The 22,576-nt window shown below is 44.3% G+C and overlaps 1 protein-coding gene across 1 annotated transcript in view; it reads right to left on the bottom strand.

The window, feature by feature from the left end:
- Nucleotides 1-22,576, bottom strand: part of LOC109427706 (pre-mRNA-splicing factor ATP-dependent RNA helicase PRP16) — a 102,876-nt gene that overhangs the window by 60,428 nt on the left and 19,872 nt on the right. The window lies entirely within an intron of this gene.

Raw genomic sequence — 22,576 nt, 5'->3', positions numbered from 1 at the left:
ATTTCTCTGTTGTGTCAACACTGATTTCTTGGAAAGCTTCGTTCCTTCTTATCAGTCATTTGATAGTAATATCACAGTATCGCTTACATGACACCACTCCTCAGAGCACACAATTTTGAATTTCTTCGATTATATATATTACCTATAATTCCGAACACGAAAACGAATACGGCACTGATGGTCGCGAATATGGATACACTGTACGTATACACCACCATGGTTGCAGATTTTCTTTGGTTAAGCCACTAAACTCATCAGAAATCAAATCAGGATCGTAATTCCCTGTATATATGGCACTTTTTTCTGTTTCACGGTATTTTGTACAAGAAAAAAAAAAAACAATGCACTAACTCTAGTTATATTATTACACTACTCGAGAGGCAGCACTCCGTGTGGTGTGCCTTCTTCACATGATAACCGACCGCAGTGAACTACTGAGCTGCGCGCGCTCGTCGTCACAAACATCCCCAATCACCACACTGTGCCAGGCCAGTCAGTCACCACACATTAGCAGCACACAGAAGGCGATTCCAGCAGACGCACGTTTCCCCTCGCGGTGGCGGCGGCGACCCGGACGAACCCGAGTCGATGCTGACTCAGTCGCTCTCTGTATATGAGCATTTATGTGTGCTTCCTACAGTGGCGTTCGAAAGAAGTTTAGCAAATAGATTTTTAGAAGGATTTATAATTTGACTTCAATCACGATGACACGGCAAAAGATGAGTACACTAAGGTTTTTTTTTACACGGGGGATACGTACCGTGTAATAAAACCGTGTCAATTGGAGAAACCGTGTAAAAAAAACCATGCTAATTCGGGAACTCGTGTAAAAAAACTGAGGGAAATCGAAAAATATTTGAAATGTCCTTACCTTCAGATATCTGAGGATTGTTTTAGAGAGGTTACAAGAAAAGGGTGGGAGCCAGTAGTAAGGGTTGAATCTAGGTCCTCCAAGAACTCTCATGAGTAAAGGCTTTAAGATCTACAAGCGTAATCAATGGTTTGTTGTTATATTACTGATACGTTGTAACACCCTACAGGTCCAGAGAGCATAGTTCTGTAGAGAAACAATTTCCAAAGATGATCTAGGGCCTCCAAGAACTTCTACATGTAAAGGCCTTGAGATCTACAAGCGACATCAATGGATTGTTGTTACATTTCTAATATGTCAAGACCTGAAAACCTTGGATGCCGTAGAATATCCTTGAAAATTACTTCTCTTCAGAACTATGCTCCATGGACCTGTAGGATGTTAGACCGTATCAGTAATGTAATAAAAAACCTTGATTGTATAAAATTTCGCCGAAAACCATTTCGCGGAATTCCTTTTCGCGGTGTAACATTTCGAGGAATGACATACATACATTTATTTGTTCAACATCATTAAGACAAGACATAGGGAATCGCGCCACTTGGGCGGTGGTTCTATATTCGTCTGTTTTCCACTATAACTCAGTCAAATTTGAACCAATTGGCACTAATTTTGGAATGTGGTGAGATAGGTATAGTATCTACCCGAGTACAACATTTCAAGTCAATTGGTTCAAAATTGACTGAGTTATAGAAGCAAACAGACGAATATAGAACCACCGCCCAAGTGGCGCGATACCCTAATCAACAATAGTATGCCACAATACTCTATTTGTGGCTGCCGCTCTCCATCCTCGGTCGCGCCCAATGCTCGCCAAGTCACGCTCCACCCGGTCCGCCCATCGTGCTCTCTGCGGTCCACGCCTTCTTGTGCCAACCGGATCAGTTGCAAACACTAGCTTTGCAGGGTTTTTGTCCAGCATTCTTGCAACATGCCCTGCCCACCGTATCCTTCCGGCTTTGCCCACCTTCTGGATGCTGGGTTCGCCGTAAAGTGTAGCGAGCTCGTGGTTCATTCTTCTCCGCCACACACCGTTCTCCTGAACACCGCTGAAGATCGTTCTTAGCACGCGTCGTTCGAAAACTCCGAGTGCTTGTAGGTCCTCCTAGAGCATGGTCCATGTCTCGTGCCCGTAGAGGATCACCGGTCTTATTAGCGTTTTGTACATGGTGCATTTGGTGCGTGAGTGATTTTTTTTCGACCGCAGTTTCTTCTGGAGCCCGTAGTAGGCCCGACTTCTGCTGATGTTGCGCCTCCGAATTTGACGGCTCACGTTGTTGTCAGCCGTCAGTAAGGATCCGAGGTAGACGAATTCCTCCACCACCTCGAAAGTATCCCCGTCTATCGTAACATTACTACCCAGACGGATCCGGTCGTGTTCGGTTCCGCCTACCAGCATGTACTTTGTTTTTGAGGCATTCACCACCAGTCTGACCTTCGCTGCTTCGCGTTTCAGGCGGGTGTACAGCTTTGCCATCGTTCCAAATGTTCTAGCGATAATGTCCATGTCGTTCGCAAAGCACACAAATTGACCGGATTTTGTGAAAATCGTTCCCCGGCTGTTGAACCCGGCTCGTCGCATCACACCTTCCAGAGCGATGTTGAAAAGTAGGCATGAGAGTCCATCACCTTGTCGCAGTCCCCGGCGAGATTCGAATGAACTGGATAGTTCACCCGAAACCCTTACGCAGTTTTGCAAACCGTCCATCGTTGCTTTAATCAGTTTAGTCAGCTTCCCAGGAAAGCCGTTTTCGTCCATGATTCTTCATAGCTCTGCGTGGTCGATACTGTCGTATGCCGCTTTGAAGTCGATGAACATGTGATGCGTTGGGAACTGGTATTCACGGTATTTCTGGAGGATTTGCCGTACGGTAAAGATCTGGTCCGTTGTCGACCGGCCATCGATGAAGCCGACTTGATAACTTCCCATGAACTAATTCGTTTTAGGTGACAGACGACGGAAGATGATCTGGGATAGCACTTTGTAGGCAGCATTCAAAATAGTGATCGCCCTGAAGTTCTCACATTCCAAATGGTCGCCTTTCTTGTGAATGGGGCAGATTACCCCTTCCTTCCACCCCTTCCTCCAATAACCTGTTACACAAAAATGAGAATTGTTGCGGCACCGCTCAAACGCCAAATTTTCGGTGAGAGTAAGCAGGTCAGCATAAATTCGTGCAGTGGACCATAGTCGTGAGGGCCCATATAGCCGAGGCGGTAAACGCACGGGTATTCAGCATGACCATGCTGAGGGTGACGGGTTCGATTCCCGGTCGGTCCAGGATCTTTTCGTAAAGGAAATTTCCTTGACTTCCTTGGGCATAGAGTATCTTCGTGCCTGCCACACGATATACACATGCCAAATGGTCATTAGTATGGGACACGCTTGTATGGAAAAATAGATTCTCACTCCAGTCGACTTTTTAGATCCCATTTAGGTCCCATATGAACTGTACAAAATTTCAGCGTAATCGGTGAAACTATAATTTAGCGCAACCGGTTCAAAGTTTACATAGGATTTACTATGGGAAAAGTTACACTTTCAATCAAAAAATCCCAGAGGTCGCCCCTTGTCTCCTTAATTCAAATCGATCAACGTTTCTTGTAGAAAAATCATTTATGAAACTTTCCTTCAAAGACTGCAAAACAATTGGATGCTTGTGGAAAAAAATATTGATTTATTACCGATTAGTGATCCAACGAACGGCTTTTTGTTTTGTTTTATCAGCAGCACTGCTGCTGCCGTTGCTGCATGGGGTGGCGGGTGACATCACCACCCCCAGAAACAGCAGCAGCCAAGGCAGCAGCTACAGTGCTGCTGATAAAACAAAACAAAAAGCCGTTCGTTAGATCACAAATAGGTAATAAATCAATAACTTTTTCCACAAGCATCCAATTGTTTTGCGGTCTTCGAAGGAAAGTTTCATAAATGAATTTTCTACAAGAAGCGTTGATCGATTTGAATTAAGGAGACAAGGGGCGACCTCTGGGATTTTTTGTTTGAAAGTGCAACTTTTCCCATAGTATATCCTATGTAAACTTTGAACCGCTTGCGCTAAATTATAGTTTCACCGATTGCGCTGAAATTTTGTACTGTTCATATGGGACCTAAATGGGATCGAAAAAGTCAACTGGAGCGAGAATTTGATGTTTGTTCCATACTAATGGTCATTGGCAGAGGAAGCTCTCAGTTAAAAACTGTGGAAGTGCTCATTGAACACTAAGCTGAGAAGCTGGCTTTGTCCCAATGAGGACGTTACGCCAAGAAGAGGAGAGAGGACCATAGTCGTGAAATTCGAAAGCTCATCATCAGTGGAACTCCTGCCTACTACGGGCTCCAGAAAAAACTGTGGTCTCAAAAGATTCACACTTGCACCAAATAATAAGACCGGTGGTCCTCTACGGACAAGGACAATGCTCGAGGAGAACCTGCAAGCACTGGGAGTTTTCGAGTGACGCGTGCTAAGAACGATCTTCGGCGCTGCGCAGGAGAACGGAGCCACTCACTGCACTCTATGCAGAACCCAGCATCCAGAAGGTAGCCAAAGTCTGAAGGGTTCGATGGGCAGGGCATATTGCAAGAATGCCGGACAACAACCCTGTAGAGTTGGTGTTTGGCACTGATCCGGTTAGCACAAGAAGGCGTCGAGCGCAGAGAGCACGATGGGCGGACCAGGTGAAGCGTGATCTGATGAGCTTTGGGCGTGATCGAGGATGGAGTGCAGTAGCCGCAAATCGAATATTATGTCGTACTATTGCTGATTATGACGTGTTTGGTGGAAATAAATGTATACGTATATGTGTGGGACTAATAGATATTATGAATGTGCACAGAATGTCAAGCAACTTTCGAGCACCACTGTGCAAACATACAATGCGTCCTATGGACAACTCATCGAGCGGACGAAGCAACGAAATGGTATGGCGAGTGAGAGTTCCCTCGGTGGATGCGACATGCGGCGGACAGTCAACTAACCCCGAATGACTAAACACCACTCGCTGCCACTGTATAGGGAGTTGTATGCATGTGAATGATGTGAACATCGTCCACCGCATGGTCACAAACCAGTAAGTGCACTGCTGCTACAGCAGCACACACCACACCACTATACGTCCGTCACCCAGAGATCAAAAGGGATGCTCCATTCATTCAGTCAGTGTAGAATCAGAACGCGCGCAAGATTAAAGAGCCAGCCGTACTGCACCATGTGCTTTCGCTGCTTCAACGCTCTAGAGCGGGAACAGTGAGGGGTCGATTTAAATCCAAGATTTGCAGTTCCCAGAAAATAAGCCTCCAAACAATTTTCTACCGTAAACATCTTAAAATATTAGTTGAATATAAGCGATCTTTAAAAGACCGCAATCTAAGCCCTGGATAGACGAAGAAGCAGAATAAACACTAATGCGTGCGACCTGAAATGCAGGTAGAACTGAACTGCAATTGCCTGTTCTCTTTCGTAATACATTTGCCGATTTTGCACGACCATAAAAAAAAGGATAACAGGATTCATTCTTTGTTTGGCACAGCTGCAATTTCTATAACTTGCGCTTCGCACGTGAAGGAACCCTAGAAGTGATTTTAGCAGTGATTTACGATCGAAATGAAACGGCTAGGGACGAAGGGCTAATTGTATTTTAATTGGTATGAAATAGTTACGTATAACTAGTAACGAAATCAATACATTGTCACATAATTAAGCTAATATTCGAGCCATTTAGGCGCCGTCCACAAATTACGTAACGCTATAGGGGGAGAGGGGAGTATGGCCGAGCGTTACGGTCCATACAAAAATTTCTGGATTTACATACAAAAAAGCGTTACGGAGTTAGTTGATCAGCGAGGTGAAGTTGATAACTATGGGAACCACGTCTTCCAACGGCTGAAGACGCTACAGCTCTGTTTCAATGGAAGAACTTTTGAAGTAAATCAATTGTGTGAATATAGGGCAACGGTCGAATTTTGGACCCCATTTAAAATACACACAAGGCCATTTGTGGGCTTCGTGGCCGAGCGGTTAGCGGCGTCAGTCGTTTAGGTGTCTCGTAAGCCTCGGAGTGTGGGTTCGATTCCCGCTCCAGTCGGGGAAAACTTTTCGTCAAATGAAAAATTCTCCACTGGGCCACTGGGTGTTCTATGTGTTGTCCGTTGTCAAATGTTAGTAATGTTCAGTCTGTAAGGCCGCAAGGTCGAAGATGGTGTAATTGTCTATTTCTAGCTGAAAATTTGATGAACATTACTGATTTTTGAAGCATCAGTTTTCATTGTTCTGAACACCCCAATGAATTTTGGACCCTCCTATATATATATTTTGGACACCCGGTGTTTAAATCCGTTTGAAGCCATTTTTGAAGGATCTGCCACTTGAATATCCCTTTCGAGACGGAGCGCAAAAATTGAAATCTCCATACACATGGTTCAACTTTGGCTCGTCAGAACTCTTAGATTTCCCAACAAAACAACAATTATTTTTTCTCATTAAAAAGAACTACTCTTTATGTTTCGATTTCTAGCTTTGACTACACGGAAAAATATTAAAACCCAAAGAATAAGTTTTAAAAACTCAAATTTGGCTAAACTGCTTTTAGTTTTAACTCAAAGTTGGGTTGTTTTCTCCCTCGCCCCACCGCAATGTTGTCAAAAACAAAGAGAGAAGCACCGACGCATCCGCTGCTCTTCCGTGGAAGAAGCCAAATTTGGGTTTTCTTGAGTTAACCCAAATTTGCGTCATTTGAGGCCTCCGTTGGGTGAAAATAACTTACCAGTGGGTTAATTTTTTTGCCGCTCTCAAACGAGAACTACTCACTCGCCACTTTCGTTGTTTGACGCAAATTTGAGTTATTCCACGGAAGACCGGGATTGCGTCAAAACAACTTAAATTTGGGTTGATTTGTAGTTCCGTGTACCTAGATGAATCGGAAATAAAAAAATATGCGACACACAAAACTTTTTCATGCTTTACGGTTTTTGTCCACTTTTTGTTTACCTTGTTTTGGTAAATCTCACAGGCAACGTGGCAACGTTAACAAAAGATTGTTTACACATATACATTAAGTATAAGTAATGGCTGAATTATTGAAACAGTTTACATCACTTAAAGCAAAGTCTAAACAGACGAAAAAATTATGCAAAATTAAGCGGTAACTCAACAGCACAATTGTGCTGGTTCGTCACGAAAGGGATATGCTGGATGACATCCTAATTACTTGATAAACAAAGGCGAATTTGGTTAATTTAATGCGCTACAACGATAAACGATTTTGTTTACATCTGCAGGGCTGCAAAACGGTGAGTCGATAAGGAGAGCGTCTAACATAGCTCTGATCCTCACAAGTTCCTACCTCATGCTTCCACGGGTCAAACGATGACAAAGACCGCCAGCTAAGAGTTGTGTGCTTAGCTGGTAGTGCAGCCTGGGCACTGTTGTCCTTCTGACTTCAGCTAGATTGAGGAGGTACGACCCGAGCGTCTGTTCACCAAGGAGGTGCGGCTCAAACAGCGTCTGTTCTGGCATCCAGCGGCTGAGTAAGAAACGCTGCACCACGCCCAGCTAGATCCAAGGTGGTAGCCCCATCAGCGCGGTCGTCCCAGTGTTGGTTGGGACGTTAAACAGAACTGGCACGATGGCCCTCTGGCGAGACAGGAGTGTTGGCGTAGGCCCAATAAGCCACCCGTAAAAATCCCCATTGCGAATAACATAGAAGAAAATACGACTCGATACAATCGGCAAAGACCCACGCGACGAAATAAGGACTACGATTGGAAACTTGGAACATGGAATTGCAAGTCACTAGGTTTCGCAGGATGTGACAGGATAATCTACGACGAACTACATCCCCGCAACTTCGGCATCGTGGCGTTGCAGGAACTTTGTTGGACTGGACAGAAAGTGTGGAAAAGCGGGCATCGAGCGGCTACCTTCTACCAAAGCTGTGGCACCACTAATGAACTGGGAACAGGATTTATAGTGTTGGGCAAGATGCGACCACGTGTGATCGGGTGGCAGCCGATCAACGCAAGGATGTGCATGTTAGCAGTTAAGGGCCGTTTCTTCAACTACAGCATCATCAACGTCCACTGCCCACACGAAGGGAGACCTGATGACGAAAAAGAAGCGTTCTACGCGCAGTTAGAGCAAACATACGATGGTTGCTTGCCGCGTGACGTGAAAATCGTTGTCGGCGACATGAACGCGCAGGTAGGAAGGAAGGAAATGTACAGACCGGTAATCAAAACAGTCTGCACGCCGTATCGAATGATAACGGCTAGCGATGCGTAAACTTTGCAGCCTCCCGTGGTATGGTAGTCCGAAGCACCTTCTTCCCCCGCAAAGATATCCACAAAGCCACCTGGAGATCACCCGACCATCAAACAGAAAACCAAATCGACCACGTTCTAATCGACGGTAAATTCTTCTCGGATATAACCAATGTCCGAACATACCGCAGTGCAAATCTCTCTCTCTCTCTCTCTCTCTCTCTTCTTGGCAAAGCCTGGATCTCAGCTTAGTGTTCTATGAGCACTTCCACAGTTATTAACTGAGAGCTTCCTCTGCCAATGACCATTTTGCATGCGTATATCGTGTGGCAGGCACGAAGATACTTTTATGCCCAAAGAAGTCAAGGAAATTTCCTTTACGAAAAGATCCTGGACCGACTGGGAATCGAACCCGTCACCCTCAGCATGGTCATGCTGAATACCCGTGCGTTTACCGCCTCGGCTATATGGGCCCCTATCGCAGTGCGAATATACACACCAAATTGTTTGAAACGCTTCCAGCACAAAAAAAATCAGCAAAATAAATTGCTGAATTTTAGCAAAATTTTTGCTGAATTTCAGCACAACGTTGCTGATCAACTATCAAAATTGCCGGAAGATTCAGCACTCTGAAAAATAATTGCTGATATTCAGTAAATTCGTATTGCTGAATGAAATCAGCACAAAAAAAAATCAGCAAAGTTTGCTGAATACCAGCAAACAAAATTTGCAGTGTAGATTCGGATCACTACTACTTAGTAGCTGTATGCATGCGCTCAAAACTTTCGACAGTTATCACCACGCGTCGAAGTCGAACGCCGCGACTCAACATCGAGCAGCTGCGTAACGTAGAAGTGGCTCAAGACTACGCGCAGCAGTTAGCAGTGGCCCTACCAACGGAAGAGCAGCTTGGCGCAGCTATACTTGAAGATGGCTGGAGGGACATCCGATCCGCCATAGGTAGTACCTCGGCTACAGCACTAGGTTTCGCGACTCCGAATCATAGAAACGACTGGTACGACGGCGAATGTGAACACTTGAAAAACGAGAAGAATGCAGCATGGGCGAGAATGCTGCAACACCGTACGAGAGCGAATGAAGCACGTTACAAACAGGCGCGGAACAGGCAGAACTAAGTCTTCCGGATGAAGAAGCGCCAGCAGGAAGAACGAGATCGCGAAGCGATGGAAGAGCTGTACCGCGCTAAGGACACACGAAAGTTCTACGAGAAGCAGAACCCCTCGCGCAGAGGCTTCGTGCCACAAGCCGACATGTGCCGAGATAATTACGGGAATATTCTCACGAGCGAGCGTGAGGTAGTCGAGAGGTGGCGGCAGCATTACGATGAGCACCTCAATGGCGACGTTGCAAGTACTGAAGGTGGCGTGGTAACAGATCTAGAAGTATGTGCATAGGACGAAAGACTTCCGGCCCCAGACCTCCAAGAGATTGGGGTGGAGGTTGGCCGGTTGAAAAACAACAAAGCCGTTCCCAAGCAACACATATGTTATATAAAAGTTACGACAGCGCAAGTTTTGGTTGTATAAAAGTTTATTTTACGTTATTTCAACAAAATGTTTGAATTACGTAAAATAAACTTCTATACAACCAAAACTTGCGCTGCCGTAACTCTATTATAACATGTGTGTTGCTTGGGTTGGAGCAGATCAACTACCAAGCGAGCTTCTAAAGTACGGTGGAGAAGCACTGGTGAGAGAGTGTAGTGCTACTCATTACCAAGATTTGGGTCATTACCAAGATTTGGGAGGAGGAAGTATTACACTAGTTTACAAAATAAAACGAAAGTCGTGAACTTCTGTCAACGACCAAAATTTTTGAAGCATAATTTAGCGCTGATTTGGAAAACGTGCTTCAAAAAATTTAAAGTAGGGTATTGGCTCCCTTATTAAGCACGTGGCTCCCATTTTCATCCCACGAAAAACAAAGGATTGAAGCGCTGTTTGTTTTGTTTCTTATTTTTGTATTTTTTGTTAGAAGTGAGCACCCATGAAAACAAAAAGAACGAAGTCAATCGGTGCCGTTATCGCTTGTTTTCGAATAGGATGAAAATGGGAGCATGAGATTACTGATGGCACACATACCCTAGAACAGTTTTTGAGTTTTAGCTTAATATAGAGTTTTACAACTTTTGAAAATATGGAATTTAATAAAATTCAAGTATCTTGCGTTTTGTTCAACCAATTTCAAATCTTTTTCCATAAATTAAAAGCTGAATATAATACCTTTCGATCATCTGAATGCAGGTTTTGGGTCAGATTGTTGAAATTCAACATATTGGTGAGTTTTGGGGACAATCTCCTTAAATTTTAGCAAAATTTTCAAAAATATTTGAAGAAATGTATTTTTTTCAATAAGAAAAAAAACGATTTAAAAATTCTTTTTCAACGTTTATTTAACAAATCATATGTAAGCGAGTTACAGTAAAAAATTCAGCTCAATCGGAGTGTTGATTACTGAGAATGAGATGTGTGAAGTGAGCGACATTGCTTTAAAATAGAACAAAAATCGATTTCAAATCATCAACCTTGTATGGAAAGTCGAAAAAATTTTCGCTCTACTGTAATTTTTTTCCTTCGCGTTTTCGAACTCAGGGCATGATTCTACACCAAAAACGATCATCAACTTACCGAGTTCAAAAATGCTGTAAACTAGTGTTACCGGAGGAATGGATGGAAGGTATCGTGTGTCCCATCTACAAAAAGGGCGACAAGTTGGATTGCGGGAACTATCGCGCGATCACACTACTGAGCGCTGCCTACAAGGTACTCTCCCAAATTTTATGCCGCCGTCTATCACCGATTGCAAGAGAGTTCGTGGGGCAATATCAGGCTGGATTCATGGGTGAACGCGCTACAACGGATCAGATGTTCGCCATCCGCCAGGTGTTGCAGAAATGCTGCGAATACAACGTGCCCACGCATCACTTGTTCATCGATTTCAAATCGGCGTATGATACAATCGATCGAGAACAGCTATGGCAGATTATGCACGAATACGGATTCCCGGATAAACTGATATGATTGATCAAAGCGACGATGGATCGAGTGCTGTGCGTAGTTCGAGTATCAGGGACACTCTCGAGTCCCTTCGAATCTCGCAGAGGGTTACGGCAAGGCGATGGTCTTTCGTGCTTGCTTTTCTACATTGCGTTAGAAGGTGTAATAAGGAGAGCGGCGATTAACACGAGTGGAACGATTTTCACGAAGTCCGTTCAGCTGCTTGGTTTCGCTGATGATATTGATATTATAGCTCGTAAATTTGAGACGATGGCGGAAACGTACATCCGACTAAAGAGTGAAGCCAGGCGAATTGGATTAGTTATTAATGTGTCGAAGACAAAGTACATGATGGCAAAGGGCTCCAGGGAGGAATCACCGCGCCCCCCACCCCGAATTCATATCGACGGTGATGAAATCGAGGCGGTTGAAGAATTCGTGTACTTGGGCCCACTGGTGACCGCCGACAACGACACCAGCAGAGAAATTCAGAGGCGCATTGTGGCAGGAAATCGTGCTTACTTTGGACTCCGCAAAACTCTACGATCGAATAAAGTTCGCCGTAACACGAGGTTAACTATCTACAAAACGCTGATTAGACCGGTCGTCCTCTATGGGCACGAAACATGGACCCTACGTGCAGAGGACCAACGCGTCCTTGGAGTTCTCGAACGGAAGGTGTTGCGTACCATCTACGGCGGAGTGCAGATGGAAGACGGGACTTGGAGAAGGCGAATGAACCACGAGCAGCATCAGCTGCGAAGAGAAACAACCATCATCCATACCGCGAAAACTGGGAGGCTACGGTGGGCGGGTCACGTCATCAGGATGTCGGATAGCAACCCGGCTAAAATGGTTCTCGAGAGTCATCCGACCGGTACAAGAAGACGTGGAGCGCAGCGAGCTAGGTGGGTCGACCAAGTGGAGGACGATCTGCGAACCCTACGCAGAGTGCGGAACTGGAGACAAACAGCCATGGACCGAGTGGAATGGAGGAGGCTACTATGTACAGCAGAGGCCACCCCAGCCTTAGCCTCATTGGTAAGGTAAGTTATATCTGCAAGTTTCCTCAGCACCACTTTCTCTTTTCGTAAACATGTTGCGACTCTCGCACGAATGACGAGATTGACAAAAAATATTTTCAAAGCAAACAATGATATTTCCAGTGATTGCTGCACATGCAGAGCAATCTAATTTAGCAAATTATTATAAAAAAAATCGTCAACTCTTCATTGAATCTGTGAAAGTTGGGATAATATGACCCAGGGTCCAAAATTTATGGGGGTCCAAATTATATTGGTTACCCTATTTGAAGAATTTTGGTTTGAATGCCAATTGTGTCAGGTTTTACATAAAAAATATCTACTTTTTTGGATGTGTAATTAAAACTCCGTAAAAAGATTGTCTTTCAAAAAATCGTCTTCCACCAACGCCCTTTTCAGATGACTCACAAAACACTTTTATTCATTCATGGTAGGCTTATTGAACGGAGCTTTGAGTTAAAATTGATATTTACATATATAAACCTTATTTAAACATGGCATATTTTTGCGAAAGACGATTTTTCAAGAAATTGCCTATTTTTAGGCGTTTAATGTGGGTCATTCTGTAACTTACTAAACTCAGCGAGCTGCTGCCAACGTGATGCAAAAGGAAGGTTAATTGGCTGCCAACCCTGGAGGAGGTCCGGTTTGCGAACCAAATGGTAGATTCGTGCAAAAGCCAGTACGGGAGGATCAAGTTTTGTATTAGTTTCGTTAGTTGATTTTAAATTAAAGCGGTTGCGGATATCATAAAGAACACATTGACGGTAGGCAGTCGGCAAATATCGCCGCCACATGAACGAAAACAAATCAACGAATGGTGCGCAGACGTTCAAAGTCTGTATCCGGAAGTAGGGTAAACAGGTATAATATGCCCCCCTAAGCAGAATTGTCAATATATCTGAAACTGACGCCTTATTCCATCTATTGTTCACTGCAAATCAATGTTACTAAAGTTAATGAAGTAGCAAAGTAACACAAGCGAACAGAACTAGCTTCGTTTACAATGAAGTCAGCTTATAAGAGGTAAAATATTACGCCAAAAGCCTCGAGACTTTTTGATATTTTTAATGCATTTCTGTACCAATCCACTAACGGACCAGCTTGATGGCAATTATTCTTCAATATTTGAGATTTCTAATCGATCTCGCATGCGAAAAGTGCTTGAATCGCTAGAAAATGAAGGGGGGCGTTTGGCCCCGGTGGGGCGCATTATACCCTTTTACCCTACTTCGGAGGTATTAATCTCACATGGATGGGGCCGCCAATGACCTTAGATAGTGCAGCTGCACTGGCACTCACAGACCGGGAAATTAAGGTACTGCCCATTTAAATAAATTTGGCGGATGAACCACGTTGATCGTGCAAAATACCTAGCTGAGGGATGTTTAAAGACTTAAACCCTGAACTATTCGGCGAACCGTAAAGATAGAGGTGTAAGTCTTTGCCGTTAAGGTAAGGTGACTTAGGATATTTTCTTAGTTGTTCGTAATCATAGGTTTTTGACGTCCAAATTACCATAAAGTTGCTCGTACCCCTATTCTAGAAAACCTGAGGCGGTATCTGGAGTCTTCTTGGACATTTAAGAGCGTTAGCGTGGGTTTTAGAGGCGTTCCGGGAGTATTCCAGCTCCTGCCCAAAAATATGTAAACGAAAAATTTGTAACAGACAATATTTCAACTAAGCTACCGAGAGACGCCTGTAAGATAGGCAACAGTTTCAACACTAAATAAATTGCTCTCGCTCTTCATATAGGGTAATTCGCCAATTGTTGAACGGTTAGTACTAGCATTTTTGTTTTCGTTTGTTTTTCCGTGTATAATTCCACTTTATTTGAAAAATATCCAGTGAACATCTAGATCCACTCATTCCTCATTCATTTATTTAGTCTACATCAAATTCATGATAATACTGAATCAACAATTTGCCGCCATAATACTCGATTTGCAGCTGCAGCTCTCCGACGTCGGTCACGCCTAACACTCGCCAGATCACGCTCCACCTGGTCCGCCCATCGTGCTCTCTGCGCTCCACGCCTTCTTGTACCAACTGGATGGTTAGCAAACACCATCTTTGCAGGGTTGTTGTCCGGCATTCTTGCAACATGCCCTGCCCAAAACTCCGAGTGCTTGCAGGTCCTCCTCGAGCATCGTCCATGTCTCGTGTCCGTAGAGAACCACCGGTATTATTAACGTCTTGTACATGGTATATTTGACCGCAGTTTCTTCTGGAGCCCATAGTTGGCACGACTTCCGCTGATGATGCGCCTTCGTATTTCACGGCTCACGTTATTGTCAGTCGTTAGCAAGGAACCGAGGTAGACGAATTCTTCTACCACCTCGAAAGTATCCCCGTCTATCGTAACAATGCTGTCAAGGCTTGTCCTGTCTCGCTCAGTCCCACCTACCAGCATGTACTTCGTCTTAGCCGCATTCACCACCAGTCCGACCTTTGCTGCTTCGCGTTTCAGGCGGGTGTACAGTTCTGCCACCGTTCCAAATGTTCTAGCAATAATATCCATGTCATCCGCAAAACAGACAAATTGGCCGGATTTCGTGAAGATCGTACCCCGGCTGTTGAGCCCGGCTCGTCGCATGACACCTTCCAGGGCGATGTTGAATAGTAGGCAAGAAAGTCAATCACCTTGTCGTAGTCCCCGTCGAGATTTGAATGAACTTGATAGTTCACCCGAAATCCTTACGCTGTTCTGCACACCGTCCATCGTTGCTCTTATCAGTCTGGTAAGCTTCCCGGGAAAGCTGTTCTCGTCCATGATTTTCCATAGCTCTGTGTGGTCGATACTGTCGTATGCCGCTTTGAAGTCGATGAACAGGTGGTGCGTTGGGACCTGGTATTCACGGCATTTCTGGAGGATTTGCCGTACGGTGAATATCTGGTCCGTTGTCGACCGGCCGTCGATGAAACCGGCTTGGTAACTTCCCACGAACTCATTTACTTTAGGTGAAAGACGACGGAAGATGATCTGGGATAGCACTTTGTAGGCGGCATTCAAAATGGTGATCGCTCGAAAGTTCTCACACATTAACTTGTCGCCTTTCTTGTGGATGGGACAGATTACCCCTTTCTTCCACTCCTCCGGTAGCTGTTCGGTTTCCCAGATCTTGACTACTAACTGGTGCAGACAGGTGGCCAACTTTTCCGGGCCCATTTTGATGAGTTCGGCTGCGATACCGTCCTTACCAGCAGCTTTGTTGTTTTTGAGCTGATGGATGGCATCCTTAACTTCCCTCAGCGTGGAGTTGGTTCGTTCCCGTCCTCTGCTGCACCAACATAGTCATTTCCTCCGCTGCCTTGGTCCTCCGTGCCTACATTCTCTTCGCCATTCAGGTGCTCGTCGAAGTGCTGCTTCCACCTTTCAATCACCTCACGTTTGTCCGTCAGGAGGCTCCCGTCCTTATCCCTGCAGATTTCGGCATGCGGCACGTAGCCTTTGCGGGATGCGTTGAGCTTCTGGTAGAAACTTACTTGTTTCTTGTGAACGGCACAGCAGTTCCATTTCCTCACACTCCGCTTCTTCCAGGCGGCGCTTTTTCTCCCGGAAGAGACGGGTCTGCTGCTTCCGCTTCTGTCTGTATCGCTCCACATTCTGTCGGGTTCCATGCTGCAGCATTACCGCCCGCGCTGCATCCTGCTCCTCCAGAACCGCTCTGCACTCCTCGTCGAACCAATCGTTTCGTCGACTCCGTTCTACGTACCCGATAGTGCTCTCGGCTGCGTTGTTGATGGCTGCTTTGACTGAACTCCAGCAGTCCTCTAGAGGGGCCACATCGAGCACACCCTCGTCCGGCAACGTTGCCTCGAGATTCTGCGCGTATGCGGTGGCGACATCCGGTTGCTTCAGTCGCTCTAGATCGTGCCGGGGCGGCCGCCGGTACTGTACATTGTTAATAACGGAGAGTTTTGGGCGCAGTTTAACTATCACCAGGTAGTGATCAGAGTCGATATTAGGGCCACGATAGGTCCTGACGTCGATAATGTCGGAGAAGTGCCGTCCATCAATCAGAACGTGATCGATTTGCGATTCCGTTTGTTGTGGTGATCTCCAGGTGTAACGATACGGGAGGCTGTGCTGGAAGAAGGTGCTACGAATGGCCATGTTCTTGGAGGCGGCAAAATCGATGAGGCGTAGGCCATTTTTGTTCGTCTGCTGGTGGGCGCTGAACTTTCCAATCGTCGGTCTGAATTCCTCCTCCTGGCCTACCTAAGCGTTTAAATCCCCTATGATGATCTTGACGTCGTGGTTTGGGCAGCGGTCGTACTCGCGTTCGAGCTGCGCGTAAAATGCGTCTTTGTCATCATCAGTGCTTCCGGAGTGAGGGCTGTGCACGTTTATTATGCTAATGTTGAAGAATCGGCCCTTGATCCTCAACCTGCACATTCTTTCGTCGATCGGCCACCAACCGATCACGCGCTTCTGCATGTCGCCCATCACTATAAAAGCTGTTCCCAGCTCACGTGTGTTGCCGCAACTCTGGTAGATGGTATGATTACCTCTAAACGTTCGCATCATAGATCCTGTCCAACACACCTTCTGCAGCGCTACGATTCCGAACCCGCGGTCCTTAAGTATAACGGCGAGTATGCGGCCGATATTTCCCATACAAGTCACCCTCCAAATGTTGCATGCAAGTTTACTTACTAACATAAATCAGGCCAAACATGTCTAAAGGTCCAATCTGCAGAAGAGAGGCTCTCTTTGGTTTCCCTCTCTTTCGTTAATATCTCAGCTGTTTATTTGTAATATGATTGTCTCCATGCATTGAACGATGGTCAAATCAATCGTCTTTTGATTTGTACTGCAAAAATAGTTGAAAAGTGTACCATTACATTGCAATAATTGAAAGAGAAAGTGAACAAAGAGAGCCTCTCAAATACAGATAGGACCTATTGAAATGTTCGGCCTGAAATTGCTTAAATCTATCAAATTTGATTTGGTGAAACAAATTATTTAGCATGAGCCGTTAATTTAGATGTTAATTGATCAATTTACCTTTTGATTGCTTAAAAAAAATATTTCCATGCTTAATGGCTGGCAGTCAAAAAAGCCCAAAATCGCACATTTTGCCTTATAAATTGGGGTATAGCTCAAAATTGTGACGTGCTGGTGCAAATCTGAGCCCGGATTTGGATTCAGCGGCCCAAAATCTGTCAGAGACACATTAGTTTGCTCTTGAGACAGACCAAAAGTTAATTTTTGTTACGCTGTGTAATTTATACATCTTTTTCACATACACTGAAACCTCCATTTAAGTCGATGCATGGCTGATCGAAAATAATTTTTACCGTACAAGCAATGACAAAACTAAAAACTTTTTATATTTTTTAACGCTTCGCATGACAAAGGAGACTTGTCAAAAAATATAAATCTGTAGTTTAGTCATTTCAATTAAGTCATATGGCATTTTTGTTGTCCCACCAATGCATGTATATTGCCTCCATTTTTTCACGCATAAGGCACTTTTGCTGCATCTTATGCGATGTAACTTAACCACGTAAAAATACGTATACACGGTCATAAACTTCATTATATGTGCAAATTGGTTGTCTGGGACGATTCAGTGAATAGAAACGAGTTATGTTAGGTCATTATGGAACATGGTTTTTCGACGAAGCTGATTAGACTAAATCGTGCGACGCTTGACGAATCGACATTGCTTAAGCTGAATAAGACTCTGGGTACGGGCAGTAGCCATCAAGACGGCCACCGAGGCTAGCCATGACATGTTCAGAATGGCTATGCAGATGTGCCTGGATAGGCGAATTCCCGGAGAGGTGGAAAAAGCAAATATTTGTTCTACTGCCCAAAACCTGGCGACCCGTCGGCATACAGATCTATCTGCCATCTGGACACCACCGGAAAACTGTTGGAACGGATCATTCTGTCGAGGCTGATGGTCTATACCGAGAAACCCGATGACTCTGGCCTCTCGGATAGCCAGCTAGGGGAAGGGTCGATCGACGGTGGACGCTATTAGGGCTTTAACCAAAACGGCCGAGATAGCACTCCAAAAGAAGCGAAGTTCAACAACGTCAGTCGGGCCGCCATTGAGTGCGCCATACACAACCTAGACCTATTAGTCCCGGTTAGCCTATACCGGATACTGGAGAGCTACTTCCAGAATATTGTGGTAATCTATGACACCGTGTAGCCCCTCGGCTGCTCAGTGGGAAAATAGTGGGTGGGAAGTATTCGAGCACGGGGTCGCTTATTTCTAATAGCACCGTTACATAAGCACGACTGGTCACTCACCTTTAGCATGAGCAGGATTTTAGTGGTCAGCTATCCGTATGAGGGGGAGGAAACCAACAACGTTATGCGATCAAAGTTAACCAAAACAAGGTAAAATCGTATTTCAACCAGCGGACTACCCAGATCGAGGTATGAAAGCCCCCTTTTTGGGCACGGGAAACGATCAATATTCAAAAAGGGCGTATATATGTTAAATGCGGGGTTTTCTAGTAGAAATCAACCACCAATTTTACAATCTTACATCTACATTTATTCGGCCCATATTGGGACCCTAATGAGAGAAAGGTGACATTAGTAATAAGGTGTATTTGCGCTTTTACATCGGAACGGTGGACGGCGGTGGTGCAGACGGTGGTGGCGTGGACAGCGGTGGTGCGGATCGGTGGCTAGCTTGGTGGTTCACGGTGGCATGCATGCATCGGAGGGCCCTCGGCCGGTATTGTGGGGGGCTTCTAACGGTCCTTCAACCGTATGACTTTTACTCGGTCGACAGCGGGCAACTTTCTTCGCGGTTGGCAGGGCAATCGGCAATTCGAGGTGACCGCCGGGGTGCGATGGGACACTACGGCGAGCTTCTTGACTCCAGTAGGGTAGGTGGGCAACCAATCCCCAAAATGGCGTAGTCGGGGACGGTCTATTGTTGGATTCCTTTTGTCCGTGGCTTTCAAGATGGCGACGGCTTGGATCGTGACCGACGAACCAACGTAAAGCGACCTGATGTACGTGGACGGTCCTGCGAGAACACGAAATAGAGCCCTCCGGGTTTTACACCGAAGGTAGAAAAGAAAAGGCCCAGAAGTGGACCTATTTCCGGGATTAGTACACCTAAATGTCACCATCTCTCTTCCTGCACCACTTCACAAATTCTTTCACAATCCTACCTTTTCTTAAGAATTCCTTTTGTTAAGGGCGAATTAACCTCTTCTTGAATGGTTCTATTGAAGTAACCTGTTTAACAAAAGCGCATTATTCACCTCTCTTCTTCTAAACCACATTTTCTTACTAACCGTACTACAAGTCGTACTACTTCACAAAACCGTACTATTAGCCTTCTAAGTTTTAACTAGTTTTAAGTTTCAACTAGCTTTAAGATCTATAAAGAAAAAACCACATATTAACTATATACACCTTATACTTTTAAAACAAACACTTTACTTTTAACTACCCGACGCGCACTTCAACTATCGGGGATAGTCTCGGACGGAATGAAATTGATAATTCCTTGATGATTAACGTTTAAGGCTAAATCGCAGAGAATATTCAAAGTTTGATAACTTTTACGAAGTTTGACAACTCGGTTTGCAATAGTTGGCAACCCTTCCTCGCAGGGATCTAATTAGGCCGACAATTTCTATAGAGACTATTTTTTATAGACTGGTAGCTCAAACCGCTGCAAATAAACGACACGGCCCAGTAACGTGTGTTATTATAATAACAACTTGGCTCAGTTTTGACAGCTAGGATTACGCCACCAGTGAGGCTGTCAGTTTTGGGATTTTATTTTGTTTTTATATTTGGACAAGGCATTAGGTACCCACTGGCAGGTGGGGTTCAAAGGCGAAGGATATTTGAGGAGGAGCCGAAAGTCTAAAAACTTGGAACCTACGGTTACAACCGACGAAGGCGAGAGGAGCTACAAGAGCACCACGGGGGTACCTCAAGGGTCCATACTGAGCCCGGTACTATGGAACGCGGCGTATGATGGCGTATTGAGGCTCAAACTTCCACCGGGCGTAAAGCTGGTCGGCTTTGCTGATGACATTACCCTCGTGGTATACGGCGAGTCGATAGAGGAAGTGGAACTGACAGCAACGCACGCAATTGGCATAGTGGGGGACTGCACAGAATTGGACACGCCGCCCGAGCAGAGTTCGACAACAAAATGAAAGCAAATCGAAAACTCGATTTGTATTCAACAGCAAATTGATATCACATTTTGCTATCAGTTGGTCTTGACTAAATTTGATTTCAAACTTAGATTTCGTTCTGCTGTCACTTCAAACTATTTAAAAAAATAAGTTTTTAAGTTATTTCATAACTTCTAGGCAATTCTGTATAACAACTCTAGGAATATACCATTAGTGTAATTATCTTATGGCATTAAGGATTTGATATCAATCCAAAAACTCATATGTTTAACGATTTTTCCATTTTTTCGTACTGATAGCAAAAACAGTTATCAATTTGATATCACTGATGGCACGAATTGTTTTCAATTTGCTGTTACGGGAACATTTTTCTGCTATCATTTTTGATGTTTTAACCGTTAAAACGACCAAAACGACAACAACCTGAGTTATCATAATTTGCAATATCACAACATCAACATTTGTTTTCAATTTGCTGTCAGACTTTGCTCGGGCGGCTCCCCGCATGTCCGGAGTGTGCAGACTGCGATGAGACCGCGGAGCATGTGCTCTTTGTAAAGTCGAGTAGGCAGGAGGTATGCGGTAGTGGTGCTCAGGCTGGAGGATATCGCGGGCCAAATTTGCAATTCGGGATCGACCTGCGGGCCGCATAAAACATCGATGCACAAAAACAACAAAAAGAACAATTCTAAAGCATATTTATTGAACTGTTCCATTTAGATTCATAAGTTTAGTTGAGAAAAACGTTTGAGATTCAAATTGAAATTCAAACAAACAATTTAGAAGTTGCCCCTAGAATAGCCTTGAAGCCACTTCAAGAACTTGTCAAGCAGCTTTTACAAGAATTTCTTTTGAATCGCTCCAAAAAGGTTTGCGGGATTTTCTCCTGAAATTTCTTGTGGAGTTGCTCCAGAAGGTTTTCGAGAAACTTCTTGAAGTTTCTTTTAGTTTTTCTAGAATTCTCTTGGAACACCTCCAAGAACTCCTCTTAGATTTGCCTTTGGAACTGCCCTACACTTACTTCAGGAATGCCTCTCTTATCGTTTCCAAGAATTTCTCCTAGAATAGCTTCCAGATTTTTCGAAAATTTTCCAGGAGTTTCTTGAAGATTTTAGTAAATTATTTCCATAAGTCTCTGCTAAAGTTGATGAAATACTTCATTATTAAATTTCTTCAAAAATTAGATTTTTAAAAATTGTTTTCGGAAGTTTCTTTAACATTATCTTCTAAAGTTGCTGCATAGGTTGCTTCAAATTTATTGTTCAAATTTTCCTCAGACGTTCTAGGCATCTTTTGTGTCTTGATGCAGTTGATCCTGGAATCTTGCTTGTAGTTACTCCTGAAAATTATCTTTTTGTTGCTCGAGGAATTTATTCTAAAGTTGTTTAAGAAATTTCTGTTAGAGTGATACCAGAACATTTTTCTAGGAGATGCTCCTATAATTTCCATGCAGTATCGCCACAACTTTCTCATTGAGTTTCTTTAGGTTTATTTTCTCCAGGATGATTGGAGTTTCTACATATATTTCGCTTAGAATTGCTTAAAAATTTTCTCCAATAATGTTTCCTGGAGTTTCTCCAAAATGTATCCAAAAGTTATATAAATAACTATAAGCTGGCTTTGTGACTTAGCCGAAATGCCGAAATATTTCGGAGTTGCGATTTCGAATTTTATCAGAACGGATTGTTCTTTTTGTTTATTTATCATTTAATTTGTGTTCAACACTTTTGAAAATTGGAGCGGACCTGGTGTGATGGTTAGAACACTTGACTATCACGCCGAGGACCTGGGATCGAATGCCACTCCCGACAAACTCACAAAATGTGAGTTCTTCCTTCGGAAGGGAAGTAAAGCGTGGGTCCCGAGATGAACTAGCCTAGGGCTAAAAATCTCGTTAATACAGATAAAAAAAAAAAACTTTTGAAAATTGATCAGCAATTTTTTTTTTGTTTTCTTAATAAGTTTAACGAGTTAATTCAAATAGTCGTTCAAATAATTCGATTCGTCTTAAAGTACTCCGCGGGCCGCATCTGAAGGCTTGGGGGGCCGCATGCGGCCCGCGGGCCGCAGGATGAGCACCACTGCAGAGATATCACTCCTGACAGCATTGTTGAAAGGATGTGTATGGGGGAGGAAAAGTGGGATTCCGTTGGTTGCAAGATTTCTCGAATCGTACTTGAGAAAATGGCGAGACGAACAACAGTAAGTTGAGTTGGCCCCCCTTCCCCTACCAGGAGCTTGAGCACAGACA

This window comes from Aedes albopictus, chromosome 1 (genome assembly GCF_035046485.1).
Source record: "Aedes albopictus strain Foshan chromosome 1, AalbF5, whole genome shotgun sequence".
Taxonomy (NCBI): domain Eukaryota; kingdom Metazoa; phylum Arthropoda; class Insecta; order Diptera; family Culicidae; genus Aedes; species Aedes albopictus.
This window is presented reverse-complemented; position numbering and strand designations above follow the sequence as displayed.